The sequence below is a fragment of the Anthonomus grandis genome, chromosome 22, assembly GCF_022605725.1.
Source record: "Anthonomus grandis grandis chromosome 22, icAntGran1.3, whole genome shotgun sequence".
Lineage (NCBI taxonomy): Eukaryota > Metazoa > Arthropoda > Insecta > Coleoptera > Curculionidae > Anthonomus > Anthonomus grandis.
Window position 1 is genome coordinate 727,379 of NC_065567.1, and position 16,420 is coordinate 743,798.

The window sequence follows — 16,420 nt, forward strand, 5'->3', positions numbered from 1 at the left end:
AAAGTGTAGCAGATATTTGTCAATTATTTAATGATTGGTTCGATTTATTAAATTCAAGAAATAAATTTTCAGGGTGCATGGAAAAAAATGCCTTTGGTACAGAACTGAGAGCCCAACAAGACTTACTAAATCAAGTCTCAAATGTAGTTCTGGGTATGACCGTTGGCACCCATAAATATTTGCTTCCTTTTCAGAAAGGTATAATTTTAACCAACAGGTCTATGATAGGTTTAACTGAGTACGTGCAAAAGAGATTTGGTATTGAATACATTTTAACATCAAGGCTGAACCAAGATGTGCTTGAAAATTTTTTTTCATATATTAGAGGAATGGGTGGGTCAAATGATCATCCCAGCCCCCTAGATTTTGTGTATCGCCTGAGATGGTACATACTCGGGAAAAATTCCTCTGCAATTTTCACAGAAAATACTAATACTCAAGAAACTATAGAGCCGTGCTTGCTTAAGCCTTTACAAGTAACCTTAGAACCCCACCCCAAAAATGAAGTTTGTTTAACGCAAACAGTTCTTTTTAGTCTGACAAAAAATCCAAATATCGATACCGACAAATCTCTTGACCCGGAAGAGGTATTGTTAGAAAGTTACGACGTTTCTGAGCCGGCATACACAGAAATACATATTTCTGAGGCAGAAGGTAACGCTGAAAGTAACGAAATTCTGAAAACTTTCGAGTTAAAAGATAGAATTAACGAGAATGCCTTAAGGTACATAGCAGGATATGTGGCCTACAGATTCAAGGACAAATTTAAACAAAATGATGAGGTGATGAAACAAAAAAAATTACAATTGACAGAGTGTCACAGAATTGGCTTACATTTATTTCCAGAGGAAACCTTTTATATCCAAATGAGGAGTTATTAAATGCTACTAGGATTTTAGAGGTTGAATTCCAAAACATGCATGGAGAATCATTGCTCAGCGAAAAATATTTATTTAAAAAGTTGGCAAATCAAACAATGGCCAAACTTACAACTGAAATCCCATATGAAGTTCTTTTGTGTTTATCTAGAACTCGTACATACATCAGATTACGAGATTTGAATCGTAAAATTAGTTTTTTAAACATTAAAAAACGATTAGAACGCAAAATGTCAAAGTTTACTAATGTTAAGAAAAAATAATACTTAATTTTGGAAAAAAATATATAAATTTGTCCTTTTATTACTTTTATCATGTTTTCAATAAAAGCAGCTTTTATTTTTAAACAAAATGTACCTACTCAAAATGTATTTCTGTTTTATTTGAAAATTATTAGTCATAATAATTAAAGTATATACATATTAAAATAAAGAAAAAATTAAAAAACATGTATTAACTACTTCAAGTTGTGTTTTATTTATTCTTTAATTTAATTACTCATAGGTTTACTTATTCATAAATTTTATTAACGAAAAGTTTTTTTTTTTTAAATTTGTTCCACTAATAAATCTCGAATAGATTTTTTCGATTCTTTACACTGTCCTACGAATTTCAAGTCAACCCAACTCCATAATCCTCTAAATACGTAATACATTTTATTAATAATTATAACATTTTGGTTGTATTTTACAGTTAATAGACTTTTCCTGTATATTCTATAAAATAAAACAAATAATACTAAATAAAATTTTGCCCCCCTTAAACTATTAATTCAGCAAATGAATAAATTTTATCCGTTTCTATCCCGCGTCTAGTGGTATGGGATGTTACACACGTGACGTCACACCAACCGGGAAATGCGTTATGTGTGCGCGCTGACATACCGTGTTTTGGTGTATCGTGGGCAGACTTTATATATGTCAGTAACGTACCTTTATATCGAATGAATAACAGCGGGCGCGGACTATAAATAGGTTGTTGGCAAATGACATATGCCGCGTTCACAGTTACACATCCACACAATCCTTATGTGCAGTTAAATCTTCTCTTCTTTTAGGAAGTAGGTGGTGAGGGAGGCTCAAAATAAAAAAATAAGTGTGGATCTGAAATAGACCAGCTCGAGTTTCAGACTTCAGTATATCGTGTATGCAAATATGGAAGACGGCACATAGAACGTGGCTTGCATAGCGCTGATTGATGAGGCTAACTCTGTTCCTGACAGACCCGGAATCACAAAGGCAGGAATGGTAAAGAAGGTATAGATACCTACCAGGTCAGGAGGTATTTGAGAAGTTTAAGTTGATTATGAATATTTCTCATTTAATGCCTACTCAAAAAATCAGGTAAGGCAGTAGTCACTTAGCCCCTCAATTATATCCTTTCTTGGTTTTTATTTTTTTAATTTAAAAAAATATTTTTATTTTTTTAATTTAAAAATATTAAACAGCATTTTACCTAATTTTTAAGAGTGTACAAAAAAAGCTATATCTAGAAGCAGTATAAAAATGAAATTAGTAAAAGTAGACCTGTAGTAGTATCAGCAACTAGATACCAAAGTTTAAACCTGATGCCAAGAATAATTTTTTCATTTTGATTTTTTTTGATTACCTTTATCTAATAACATTTTTTTAATTAAGGCAATCTTCTAAATAATTTAAAGGTACCAGAGGTTTGTTATCAATATCTATTATCTATCTATCTAATTATTTTATTACTTAATTGTGTAGAATAGCTTTCTTTGCTTTACAGTTAAATTTATTTAGGGAAGTACAACTGAAATAATGTAAGACATTACAATATTTGTTAACCTTATTTGAGATTCGGTTTATTGGGCTGTAAAGCAAGTAAAATGTTCTGCAATATGGCACATGCAAGAGGGATCTATTACGTGTTTGGTATGATGGTACATGAATTTTAAAAGTGACTAAACACTCTGGGCTATCTACATATATAGTTATTTAACACTTTGTATGAGAAACAAATATATATAATTTTTTTTAAAGCAAATACATTTTTAAAATCATGACCTTTTGATTTAGCCTAACATTTGGCTCTTGAAATAATATTTTCATAGTGAAAATGAAATGTCAGTTGGAAATCTAGATACACACTTACCTCCTCAGGAATTACATTGTTAATTGAATACATAACTGGCATTTTATTCAAGAGTCTACTGAATTTTAAAAATTTACAGTTGTTGGAGCTTAATTGCATATCAATTGCCTGGCACCACAAATGAACAATGTCACAATTATCTTGAAGTTTAGGCACATTATTGCAAGATGCTGTACTGATAAAAAGTTTGAGGTCATCAGCAAACATAAGGAAGTTACAAGTAAGCAATTTGCCAAGGGCATTAATAAAAAGAATAAAGAAAAGAGGACCTAAAAAAGACACTTGAGGTACACCAGTTGTGACTAGGAATGGACCCGAAAGATGACCATCTATTTTTATTTGTTGCTGTCAATCAGTTCTGGTGGACATCTATTTCAGCAAGATCCCCGACAAGCCATACATAGACAGCTTTGAAAGTAGTAATGAGTGATGGACCCTGTCGAAGGCCTTGCAAAAATCTGTGTATATAGCATGGGTCTCAAGCCCTGATTCAAAGTCTTTAAAAATATAGTTGGTGAATAAATATAAGTTGGTATCTACACTCCTACCAGGGGTAAACCCATGTTGTTGAGGTTATTCTATGTTGGAAATGAGTTGATAGCACTTGCATGACACACTGTTCAAATATTTTGTGTATTATAAAATAATTACCACTTTTGTGGATAGGAGTAATGTAGGCGAGCTTCCATACTTCAGGGAAAATTCCAAGACTGGTTAAACATATAGTAGAGTGGAATATATAGGGTTTGAGAGCACAATTTAAAACTCTCTTTAAATTGCCATCAGGGCCTTTGCCTTTATTAATATTTAAAGAATCTAGAGCTTTATGAAAGTATCATTGACAGAAATATTTTTTGTTGAATTGTAAACTGAGGAGAAAAATGTAGCAAATAGGTTGGCAATATCAACACCATGTTCCCCTCAACCCCTATCAAGATGCATTACCTGCGGCAGCATACCATCATTACACTTAGAGTGAATAAAGTTCCAGAGCTTTTTGGGGTCATTGGTTAGTGAATTTTCAGCATTTCTTGAGAAGTTTCTGTAGCACTGGACAGATAAAGAATGAAATTCCCTTCTCAAAGTGCTAAACTGGTATTAGTCTGTTACAGGTTAAAATTGGCATTTTATACTCTTTATTAAAAGCACTGATTACAGTTATATTTTCAAAATAGATATTTTACAAATATTAATGATTGATACTAGTAATGCCCTCTCTGTAATAGCCTCCCAAGTAAACCATAGTTCTGTTCTCTAGCCATTTCAAATTACAGTATTCTTTTTTTAAGGACACATTTAGTTTTGTACATTTCAGCTTCATATTGTACAGGTTGTCAATGAAATTTTATTTATACTCTTATAAAACCCGGTTCTGGACTAAAGAAATATTTTAGAATTTAAATTATATCCCATATTGCTTATTCCATACTTTATTTAATTATTTTATAACGAATAATGATTAATTGGGCATGTACAATTATTGTGTATGTTGTACTGTTCATAGTACAATATCTAATTTTGGCTTGACCATACCAGATATGCTGGTTGATTTTACTCGGTCTGACCTATCTAATTTTTGTCTCTTTTTATCTAATGTAAATATTAGTTTTCTTGGAAGATAGCAAGAAGTTGCTGGTCTAGGCAAAATCGAAATTGATTGTCATAGTGACACATATTTTCATTGCCAACTTCCTTGGGCCACAAATTTTGTTATTTATTTTTTATAAAAGGTTTTATGGTACTTATAAAAAAAAGTTAAGTTATTTTGTTATATATTTCGATTGGCAATACACTTTGTGCGTGATTGCTTAAATACGGGTTTGACCTCTGCGGTCGTTCCTTTTCCCAGACCGCCGTCATGAAGTGAAGAGTGCTTTAGTTCTTTTTGAAATTCGTGTGAATTTTACCCATATGGGGATATAATTGACTAAATGTGGTGATAGTAAATCAACTTTTTGGGCGTAATGCTATAATTTGTTGTTTTGTTGAATTTACTGGCCTTTATGGCGATTTAAAACCTAATAATTTTTCACGTGCCCTCGAACATCGGCAAAATAGCGGTTCTGATTGGCATTGGCAGGGGACAATTTAATAAGCAAAGCTACATAACATGGATTTTGGACGGATTTTTTTTTTGTACGGACCTGATTTCTTCATGCCACATGGTGCTTTCGTTTTGGGGTTATGTACTCTACTGGCTCTAATCTAGAAGGAGATTTTAAGCAACTGTGAGCTAACGTCTAACCTAGACCACCACCAGAGCTTGTGAAGTGGAAGAGGTGAAGCTTGGAAGCCTGCAGTTTTCCTTGACTGGGAATTGGATGTCTGGGAGAGTCTCGAATATGAAGTAGTCTGCTGTGTATGGAGCTAAGTGACAGAACATAACTTTTTTTTTTATTCACTTGTTTTATTTTATTTTATTTATCACAACTTTTATCTTTTGAGTTGAGATACATACATAAGCTTATTTAAAATTTTATTGACATTATTTAATCGATGCTATTTTATTATTGAATATTACTGATATGAGTACATATATATGTGACAAGTGACTCCTGTGAGGTAAGACGCAGCTGGCTTCGTAGTACTACGAGTATATACTTGGGTTATATTATTTATTTTCAGACTACTCCTAAGATGTCAAATTTTCTCAGATTAGCTAGTAAATATTAGAGTAAACTAATAAAAGGGTAATTTTTAAGTGGGGAAGCTTCAACAGTTAGAGTTGTTATTTTTTTTTTTGCTTAGGTCAATGTCCGTGGCGGGATATACCGGGCCATGTAAATTATTAGTTTAATTGAATTGAAGCTTCATTCCCCAAAAGGTTTGGGTGTAACATAATTTATTTTATTTTGACAACCACACTTTGATTGTGTATTTTTTTGTGTGATGTTGTGGTTCCTTATTACCAACTTAAATAATTATTCCTCTTAACGATAAATAACATAACATAATTCTCTGTGATAATCAAGACTTAAATAAATTGTTATTTTCTGTTGTTAATTTGTTTTTCACTTGAGTTGAGTAGGTTGGAATATCATAGGTAATTTGGAAACAATAGTGTATACTGATTTGACCTTGATTTTGTTTTCCAAGTTTAGTTTTGAACTTGCCTAAATAAATTTTGATAAATTTGGGCGTCCTTTGGGATTATATAAAATCCAAAACTTGGTGGCGCCATACTGATTTTGACATTTAGTTGGGTAACTCTTGGGTAGTTACTACCTAAGAAATTTTGGTTCATTTGGTTGAGAAAGAAGCTAGAACCCACATCGGCTTGAGCTAGCAGCATTGTGAAGGATTCCTTCTCTGGGCGTTTCAGGTAAGAGGGGTTAAGTTCCTCCGGGCATCAAACAACTTGTGGAGACCCTCTTAAGGCCATAAACCTTTCACTATTTTTAGTACTTCTTTTTCTTTTGATTAACTTGGCATTCATCGCTTCACCACCATCATTCCATTTTATTGCACTTTAGAAAAAAAAAATATAACAAGTCCCCGTCACTTTTGGTCTGTACTTTTTATGAGCAATTTTTTTTTTGGAATATTAATTTTTTTACTTCACTAGAGAACCACTGAGGAAACTTGTTAAGAGGGTTTATAATTTCTTATAGGTACAAAAAGATCAACGGATGAGAACAGAACACTATAAATTTTGAACTGTATTTTTCATATTCTCCTCCATAATTGCCAGCCAGTTATAATTTAAAAAATAGTTTATTACTGTATTCATCAGATTTATCAGATATATTACTGTATTTAAATACAGTAATAAATCTGCTTTCGACGGACGTGTTTTATTTACGCCGCACGATTTTTTAAATTTTTAAGTGGTTAATTTTGGACAGTACTTGTCTTAAAATACGCGTAATAATTTTTCCTACTTGCTAATCGACGTCGCGATATGTCTTTCTGATCAAATATCTCATAATTTCAAAAAATAATGAAAACAATAGCCAAACAATACTCCAGGCTATAAAGGTTTGGAATGCAAGCAGTATTCTTTGTTTAAATATTCAACGGCGGTCGGTGATATTTAGGAGTTTTCAGAGTGTGCGAAATCACACGTTACCGTTATTTTCCATCGTTGTATTTACACTTTAGTTGTGGTAGTATTTTTGCCGATTTTACTATTTAATATTTAATACAGATATGGGAGGAAACACAGATTGTTTTAAATGTAAAGAGCGATGTGTTTTTAAAGAAAGCAAATCTGAACTTTTTGGTTTTTCTTGCAATATATGCAAAAGGATTATCTGTAAGACTTGTGGAAACATATCTGCATCAGAAGTCAGAGTCATATTAATGGCTAATAGAGTAATGCCATTTGTCTGCCCTGCATGTAGGGAAAATATGTTTAACATTCCGAACATTGTTAAAAGACTTACTGAACTTGAGTCATTGGTACAAACACAAAACTCTGACATTATAGGAAAAATTGTAAAGCTCGAGCAATGAATTGTCAAAGTAGAACAATTAAATGAAATTTCTTCTAAGTCTTCTAGTTCTGGGAGGTGTGAAATGGATTCCATTTCTGACCATAATAAAAACAATCAAGAAAATTTAATAAACGAGATGTTGGAAAGAAAGAATAGGGCGAAAAATATTATCATTTATAATGTAAATGAGTCAAAAGCAAAAACCTCAGACAGAACGGAATCTTGAAGATAGCAACACAATCAGGGACATATTGAAGAATTTTAATTTTAACAGGGATGGTGTGAGAAATTTTCGACTTTGTAAATTTGCGGCAGATAGGATTCGTCCAATTAAAGTTATTTTGGAGTCAGAGGAAGATGCAAAAAGTGTGCTAAAAAATAGGAATCATATAAACATTCCAGGTGTTCGGATAAATAGTGACCAAACAATTATGCAAAGGGACTACTATAAAAGTATCAAGGCAGAGTTACAAAAGCTTGTTGAAGGTGGTCAAACTAACAAAATAATTAAATTTGTCAACAATAAACCAACTATTGTGGACAAAAAAGAAAATCAAAAAAACTTGCAGTAACATCTAATATACTTTTTTCCTCAGACATAATTTACCTTAATGCACAGAGTATTTTAAAAAATATAAATCAAATACGACAGAGCATTGCGTCTTTTAATCCAAAAGTTATCTTGCTAAGTGAAACGCGGACAACAACAGACATTGACGATAGCGAATTGTATATTGAAAAGTATACATGTGTTAGGTGTGACTCAAACAGCAGACATACAGGTGGTGTTTTGATTTACATTAATGATAACTATACATTTTCAAACATTAAAAAAATTGAGCTAAAGGATAACTTTTGGTGTAAATTTATTAGGGTAAATTTAGGATCTCTTGTTTAGGTTATTGGCTGCATATATAATTCTCCATCAAGCTCAGATTCACAGTTCATTGAGGGATTTAAAGATATATGTGATTCTGTACTTTCTAAAAATAATAAATGTGTTTTAGTGGGTGATTTCAATTTTAATTTTCTTAATAACAGCTTTTATAGTATTAAGTTGAAAAATTTGTTTACATCCTATGGAGTGAGTCAATTAATCACTGTACCAACTAGAATAACGGATGTTAGTGCTACCTTGGTTGATTATGTGCTCACGAATCAAAATAACTTATTGGTGGAGGTGCATGATACTCCAAAAATTACTGACCATTCTGTTATTAGTGTTAACCTCTGCAATAAATTATATGTACATGAACAGGTCAAAAAGTATAGAAATATAAGTGAGAAAAATCTTAGCATTATAGGGTTAAAATTGTTTGAATGTAATTGGAATTTGAACTCTGTCAATGTTGAAGTTATTTTTAACGAATTATTGGAAAATTGTTATAAGGTGATTAATGACATTGCTCCTATCAAGAATTGCAAATACAAATCTAATTTGCCTTGGTTTGATAATGAGGTTTTTGATAAAATTAAAATTCATGACAAGGCATATAAAATTTTCATAAATTCAAATGATATTGAAAGACCAAATAAATGGCAGGAGTTCAAAGCTCATAGGAATAATGTTGTTAATCTTTTGAGATTGAAGAAAGAACATTACTATTTTGAGAAGATAGACATGTTTAAGGGTAATCCCAAAGAAATGTGGAGGACATTGAAGAGTGTAATTAATGGAGGAGTTTCTAAAGTTTTAAATTCAATTTTCTTTAATGGTGAGGGTGAACAGAGAGTCTTTACAGATAGCTCGGAAATTGCAAAAATATTTAATTTTGTTGCTAGTATTGAACAAATAATGAAAGTATACCAAGCCATTTGATGCTCAAAAAATAATTAATAAACTTGACAATAAATGTTCAATACATGAAATACTAAATGCAAAAAAACTATTGGTCATGTTATATTGAATTTATTGAATACATCTCTTAGCTCTGGTGAAATCCCTGAAAAACTAAAATCTAGCACAATTATTCCAATTCCAAAGGTCAATAATACAATAAATGCCAGTGAATTTAGACCAATAAATACTTTACCTCCTATTGAAAAAGTTATAGAAATGGCAGTATATGATCAAATCTTGGAACATATTACAAGTAATGAAATTTTGATGACTAATCAATCAGGTTTTCGTCGTGGGCATTCATGCGAATCAGCCCTTCAATTGACCTTATCTAAAATAAAAACTAATCTTGATAATAATAAATATGTGGGTGGGGTGTTCTTGGACTTCAGGAGAGCTTTTGAAACTATTGATAGGGACATATTATTACAAAAATTAAGAACTATGGCTTTGCAGGTATTGTTTATAACTGGTTTGTTGACTATCTAAGTAATTGAAAACAGAGAATAAGGTTTAATGGAAATGAGTCTACTGAACTAAATAACAATATGGGAGTACCTCAAGGAAGTGTTTTGGGACCTCTTCTATTTATATTGTATAGGAATGATATTGGGCTTTTTGTAAATTGTGAATTTATAAACCTTTTTGCTGATAACACATTTTTGACATGTAGTGATACAAGTCTTAACAGAGCAGTAGATAAAATGAATGGGGTATTGTCACAGATATCATTATATTTAAATATTAATAAGTTAAAGTTAAATGTGGCGAAAACTAAAGCAATAATTTATTTATTTATTTATTTATACACAGGATCAACCCCATTACAAAAAATATATATATGTCTGAAAAAGAAATAAAAGCTATACTACCTAACCACTAATTAACAATAATTATCAGACTTAATCTTAATACCAAGGATAATTAAACCGTTTTACAAGTAGTAACAATATTCTCTCAAAATCAGAACAATTAACAATGCAAAATTAGCTAAGAAAAAACAAAATATATTATTATCAATGACAATGATCAAATGTATTTCAAATTATTAATCATGGAGCAAAATTAATTCAAAAAACAAAATCCTACAAACTCTTAATAAGACTCCTAAAATGCAATAAGGAAGTTCCCAAAACTTCAATTCCAGTAGAGTTTACCAGCCTCAAGGTCCTTTCGACAGGCGAGTGCATAGCATAGTTGGTACGATGATAAGGCAAAGAAAACAATCGATTTGCCCTCAGATTACGGTATGGAATATTTAATTAAATCCTTTTAAGTAGTTCAGGATAAATCACAAGGCCATTCAAAAGTTTATAAATAAACACCAAATCATTCTCAGTGCATCTCTTAAGTAAACTCCGCATATTCAGCAAGTTCATTGCTTCATCATAACAATAGTCCTCAATTATTAATTAACAATGAACAAATTGAATTTGTAACATGTATGAAATATTTGGGTCTGCAACTTGATAATTTGCTTAACTTTAAAACTCATTGTGATTACATTGAAAAGAAAATTGCAAAAAAAATTTTCTTTTTTAGTAGAATATCAACAAGTCTATCTTATCAATCTAAATTAATGGTTTATAATACTATCATTCAACCACATTTTGACTTTTGTGCCTCAGTGTAATATTTATTTAATATAAACCAGACTAACAGACTTTAGAAACTTCAGAATCGGGGCATGAGGGTGATATTAAATGCACACCGCCTTACACCAATGTCCTTTATACTCAACACTCTAAATTGGTTTTCTGTTGAGAGAAGGTTTTGCTTTCTTTCTATGATTTTTATATATAGGACTGTAAATAATTTAGCGCCACCTTATTTCAAACAGTTCATTACTTTTAATAGAAATGTCCATGATTACCCTACAAGAAATAGTGATGATATTTTTATTCCAATGGCAAATTTTTGAAGTACCATGAATTCTTTGTTTTTTAAGGGTTTTCAAAAATATAATAGTCTTCCTCGAGAAATTAAGGAATCACAATCTCTTGATCGGTTTAAAATTGTTCTAAAGAATTATATGAATAATATAAATTAGTTTGAATAATATAAATTAATTTGGAAATTGGCGAAATAGGGCAATAAACTAATGTGGTTGGTGGAAATTCATTTATTTGTTTGTTTTTCTTTCAAGAGGGTGAAATTGTGCTTATTATTATTTTTTATTTATTTTTTTTTTGTTGTTACCTAGTTAAGTTACTTATTTAGTATAGTTTTGTTTTTATGGATATTAGATGTACCTACTTAATAAAGATATATTTCATTTCAAAAATAGTTATTTATTCATATAAAATCAGCATTCTTAAAGTCAAAATAAAGACAGTCTATAGGGTTTAGGTATACATGGTCATTGCTATAAAAGGAAATTTCTAGAGGTGGATGATATAAGTCAGGATTAACCAACCCTACACTCTCTATTACAGAATCAATAAGATTAAAGTTTGCAAAGCAGAGATCCAGGACATTTTGCATGTGATTTTCTACACCATTATGTTGTGTTAAATGTGCAGCAAAAGAATCACACATCAAGATGTCCTTAGAATATTTTACATTAGAGGGCAAAAAAGCATCAATTTCATTTAAAATATAATAATTGGGCTTAGCCTATAAAATTACATCCATCACGAAACACAAATGCATATTAGCATCGGAGCCGTTTCACAAAGTGCTCGGCTGGCATGAATTATTTCTTTTTTCCTTACCATTAAAAAAAAAAAAATGCTAAAATCGTTAGCGAAACACGTGTCGGGAGTACAAATAAAGAGTTTTGATTTGTGGTAAAACTGTCTTGTAATTTAAGTGTCACACCAAAGGTTCCAACCATAGGACCATTAGTATTTAGATCCAGAAGTATTTAAATTATATATAATAATAATAATAAGTCGTTTATTTACCACTGCTTACATGATACTATTTAACGTATTTATTTAACATCTTTAATTATATCTATTTACAAAAATGGCAAAAAGGAGGTTAAAAAACAATTTTAAAAAAGATACAGGTTTAACCTCCTGTGTAAAGTAAATTACAAAAGTCAAAAAGAAAATAATAAGTCCAAATTATCTATAAATATACATATTTACAAAATAATACCATATTATCTATAATACTCATAACACAATCCTATACTATTCCACACACACACCATACTCATATATGTATATTGACATTATGCCGATAATGATTTGTTTTCTCAGTTGTTTGGTTGGCTATTGCAGTTATTATTGAAATTAAAACAAATTTTACCATTAATAAGAATTTTAAAGTATATTGACTAATACATTTTACCAGTGCCATGGCTCCTTGGCACTTTGTGACGAGCCGCCACTGATTACAACCATGGTTGTTGGCCTGGGGTATAGAGATTGTTTGTTGTAGGAAGTACTTCAGAGACCTTCATATATTTATATTTCCTTGCGCCTACATCTACCAATGTTTAAGTTAATGTTAATAACATTGTTAAGTTATTAACATCTCTTGTTTGTACACCATTACAACACCAGGTATTTATTTATTATTTATTTATTTATTTATTTAAATAATGTACAGGGTTGTCTTTTAAATTTAGACAGAGCCTGGCTCGGTTACTATACGAGGTGGAAAAAAAAGTTTGATATAAAAGTTATAGGGTTTACCTTAAATCGCCAGGAAATGTTATAAAATATAATACAGGGGTATCGCAAAGGTAATAAAAAACACAAAGTTAATTTTTTTTAAATGGAACCCCTTGTATATTTTTACTTTAAATGAAAGACATTTTTTTTCTAATTTCAAAAATATATAAAATGTTAATATTTAATTCATCATTTTTAAAAAAATTTGGTTTTTTGAAAAAAAAAACCTTTGAGCCTTGTTTCTTTAAATATTTACAAATGTTGTATATGGCCGCCATTATTTTCAACGCAGTTTCTATAATCTTTGTCCAGTTTTAACAGAGCATTTGAAATATATTCAGGGTGTCTTTCATTTAAGGAGTTTATACTTCTTTGAATTTTTTCCCTTAATTCCTCCAAATTTTCACTTCTTTCCTTATAAACTTCATTTTTCAGATACTCCTATAAAAAACTATCTAGAGGAGTCAAATCAGGGCTGTTTGGTGGCCAGTTAATGGTACCATGGGTTCCAATCCACTGAATAAAACGATTATTTAAAAAAATCCTTACTGGCCTAAAGTTATGAGGCAGGGCGCCATCTTGATGCCATATAATATTGGTATATTCTCTTAAAGGTATTTCTTCTAATAAAGCTTCAATCTCATTTTCTAGAAACCGCAAATACCTATTTCCAGTCAAAGATCCTTGAAATATAATGGGTCCAATTATTTGGTTTCTAAGGATACCACACCACACATTTAATGACATTCTGCCCTGTTTTTTTATTTCGACGTATGCGTGAGGATTTGCTGGTGCCCACATGTGAGTATTTTTTCTATTATACATCCCTGCTGTTGTAAATACAGCTTCATCCGTCCACAAGATTTTATTAAAGATATCGTTATCTACGTTTTTTATATCTAACATCTGATTACAGTATGTTAGCCTTCTTATTTCATGATTATTTGTTAATTTTTGTACTGGCATCAATTTGTAAGGATGATATCCATATTTCTGAAGAACTCTTTGAATCTTAGATCTAGAGCATTGAAAGTGTCTACTAGCATCGACGGTTGATAAATATGGTTTTTCTACAAAAATCAAAGCATAAATTAATTAATTCTTATAAGGCTCTTAAATATAAAATAACTTTTTACCTTGAAAATATAATAAAATTTGTAGTTCTTCATCCGCGTTAGCTAAAACTGTTCGTTTTTTTCTTTGTAGATTTTTGTGGTTTCTCATACTCCTTTCAGTGTAATAAAAAGTGGACCTAGCAGGAACTCTCATTTCGGGATGAATATGGTGATATTCAGCTTGCACTCGAGCAACATTATTGTTGTTTTTGTAAAACAACCTCATAATTTCAAACTTTTCTTCTTCGGTATAACCCATATTCAAAAGAAATAGCAGAAACATTGACAGTGACAGCCCAACAAATAACATTATTTATTTTATTGTTACCGATAAACACCATAGCAACGGGGATTCGGGTAAACAGTTGTTTTATTTTTTAATTTTTTAAAGATAAATATTGGGAAAACGGCTAAACCAAATATTAACATATTATATATTTTTGAAATCAGAAAAAAAATGTCTTTTATGTAATGTAAAAATATACAAGGGGTTCCATTAAAAAAAAATTAACTGTGTATTTTTTATTAACTTTGCGATACCCCTGTATTATATTTTATAACATTTCCTGGCGATTTAAGGTAAACCCTACAACTTTTATATAAAACTTTTTTTCCACCTCGTATAATAACCGAGCTGGGCTTTGTCTAAATATAAAAGACAACCCGGTACAGTACAAACATGTGTATAATCCTATCTCTAGATCTGAGTTTCACAAATTTGTTTCATGCACCTAGGTGTTTACCTGTATGTGCAGAAGTTTATTATACATCATTCCTAATATTAAATTATGACACAAGTGAATTAGTGAATTCCTGTAGCCTTAACCTAACTAACAATGTTGATCATTAATAACAAAATTTATATTCAATGATCATTGAGATAGTTTTACATTAACAATCCCCAAGAAATACCCATTTGATCTTAAAGAATCTGACAAACACATCACAATAAATTACAAAAATTTTAACATATTATTCATGTTTTTTTAAATAAATATTTTGACCTATTTAATATATTGATAATAATTTTTTAGTTCTCTTATACTATTAGATAGCAAATTATATATTTTTGGTGCAACTACAGATGCAAATGTCTGGTTACCATCAAAACTTCGAAAAGGGACAATGATGATATTATTATAATTATTCCTTGTAGGATAAGCATGATCTACATGCTGTTACATTTTTATTTTTAAAACAATAAATAGAATTGCTCAAAAATTATAGACCTCTGACATTTAAAATGCTTTCATTGTATAGTTGATTTGTTGGATATAAATAATTTTTTCTGTAAATAATCTTTAATAGGTAATTCTGAATTACATTTCACTGACTGAGAGTATTATTGTAAAGTCCTCCTCAGGCTATGATACCATATCTTAATATTGATTTCACAAATGATTTGTATCTCATAGTTATAATTTTTTGAGGTAATATGTTTCTTATCTGGTAAAATTTGTGAATTAGACCCCTTAATTTGTTTGTTACATTGTTCTGAGCATTTAAGATGTTGATCTAGTTATGCCCAAGTATTTAGTATGTGACACCTTATAAATTGTTGTATTGGCTTGTTGAAGAGTAATTAAGTTGTATAAAGGTCTATTTCATTCAGTAAGAGAAAAAGCAACATAAATTGTTTTAGCAAGATTAAGTGATAATTTATGAGAATTTAGCCATGTTTTTACTTTACTTAGACCAATAAAAATTTTGTCTCTTAATGAGTCCCATGATGAACCAGTAAAATACAGTACTGTATTATCTGCAAAAATCTAACGGGCCAAGCACTGTGACCTGTAGTATACTTATAAATATTGGTTATATGGGGTAAATAAAATTCAAATATTAATTATTTGATTAACTTTTATTACGGTGTGAGAAACACTTAGACGGTACCTGCGCGACTTTTCTATATCAACTAAAACTGTATTCAGCCTATACTCTATATTTAATAAGCAACTAAACTATAATAACCATTCATAATGCTGATGCCTAATCAGCTCCTTTTATAAGAACAACTTTCGGTTCATTTTTGAAGTCTTATAAATAAAAATTATGTCTGGTGACTTAAGAGTTATGTATTATACAAAGATTATTAGGAAATAGATGTTTGTTTATATTCCAACAATAAAGACATTCAAAGGATCACTATAAATATTATCTATTTTAACAATTTAATAGTTTGATAACAATAATTTTTATAGACTCTGATGTAAATAACTTTCAAAAACATTCAACACTACACCCCTGACACCAAACTTCTCTCAAGAGTCTCATGTAGCTGGGTGTGAGGCACAGAGAAAGACAGCTACATACATTTTTGAACTGAATCTAAGTTTATTTTTAGTTGAAAATATCAGATCTTGTTCCTTTTTTATATATGGGAGTTATAATAGCTCATTTAATAATAGCT

General features: G+C 30.5%; 1 protein-coding gene across 4 annotated transcripts in view; it reads left to right on the plus strand.

The window, feature by feature from the left end:
- The first annotated feature begins 1,894 nt into the window (after positions 1 to 1,894).
- Positions 1,895 to 16,420, plus strand: part of LOC126748138 (uncharacterized) — a 66,593-nt gene continuing 52,067 nt past the window's right edge. For 2 of the 4 annotated variants that reach the window (XR_007664640.1, XM_050457166.1), the window contains exon 1: positions 1,895 to 2,221. The gene's annotated coding sequence lies outside the window, so the exon portion shown is untranslated. The remainder of the gene's footprint in view (positions 2,222 to 16,420) is intronic. The other 2 variants (XR_007664641.1, XR_007664642.1) reach the window with 2 other exon arrangements.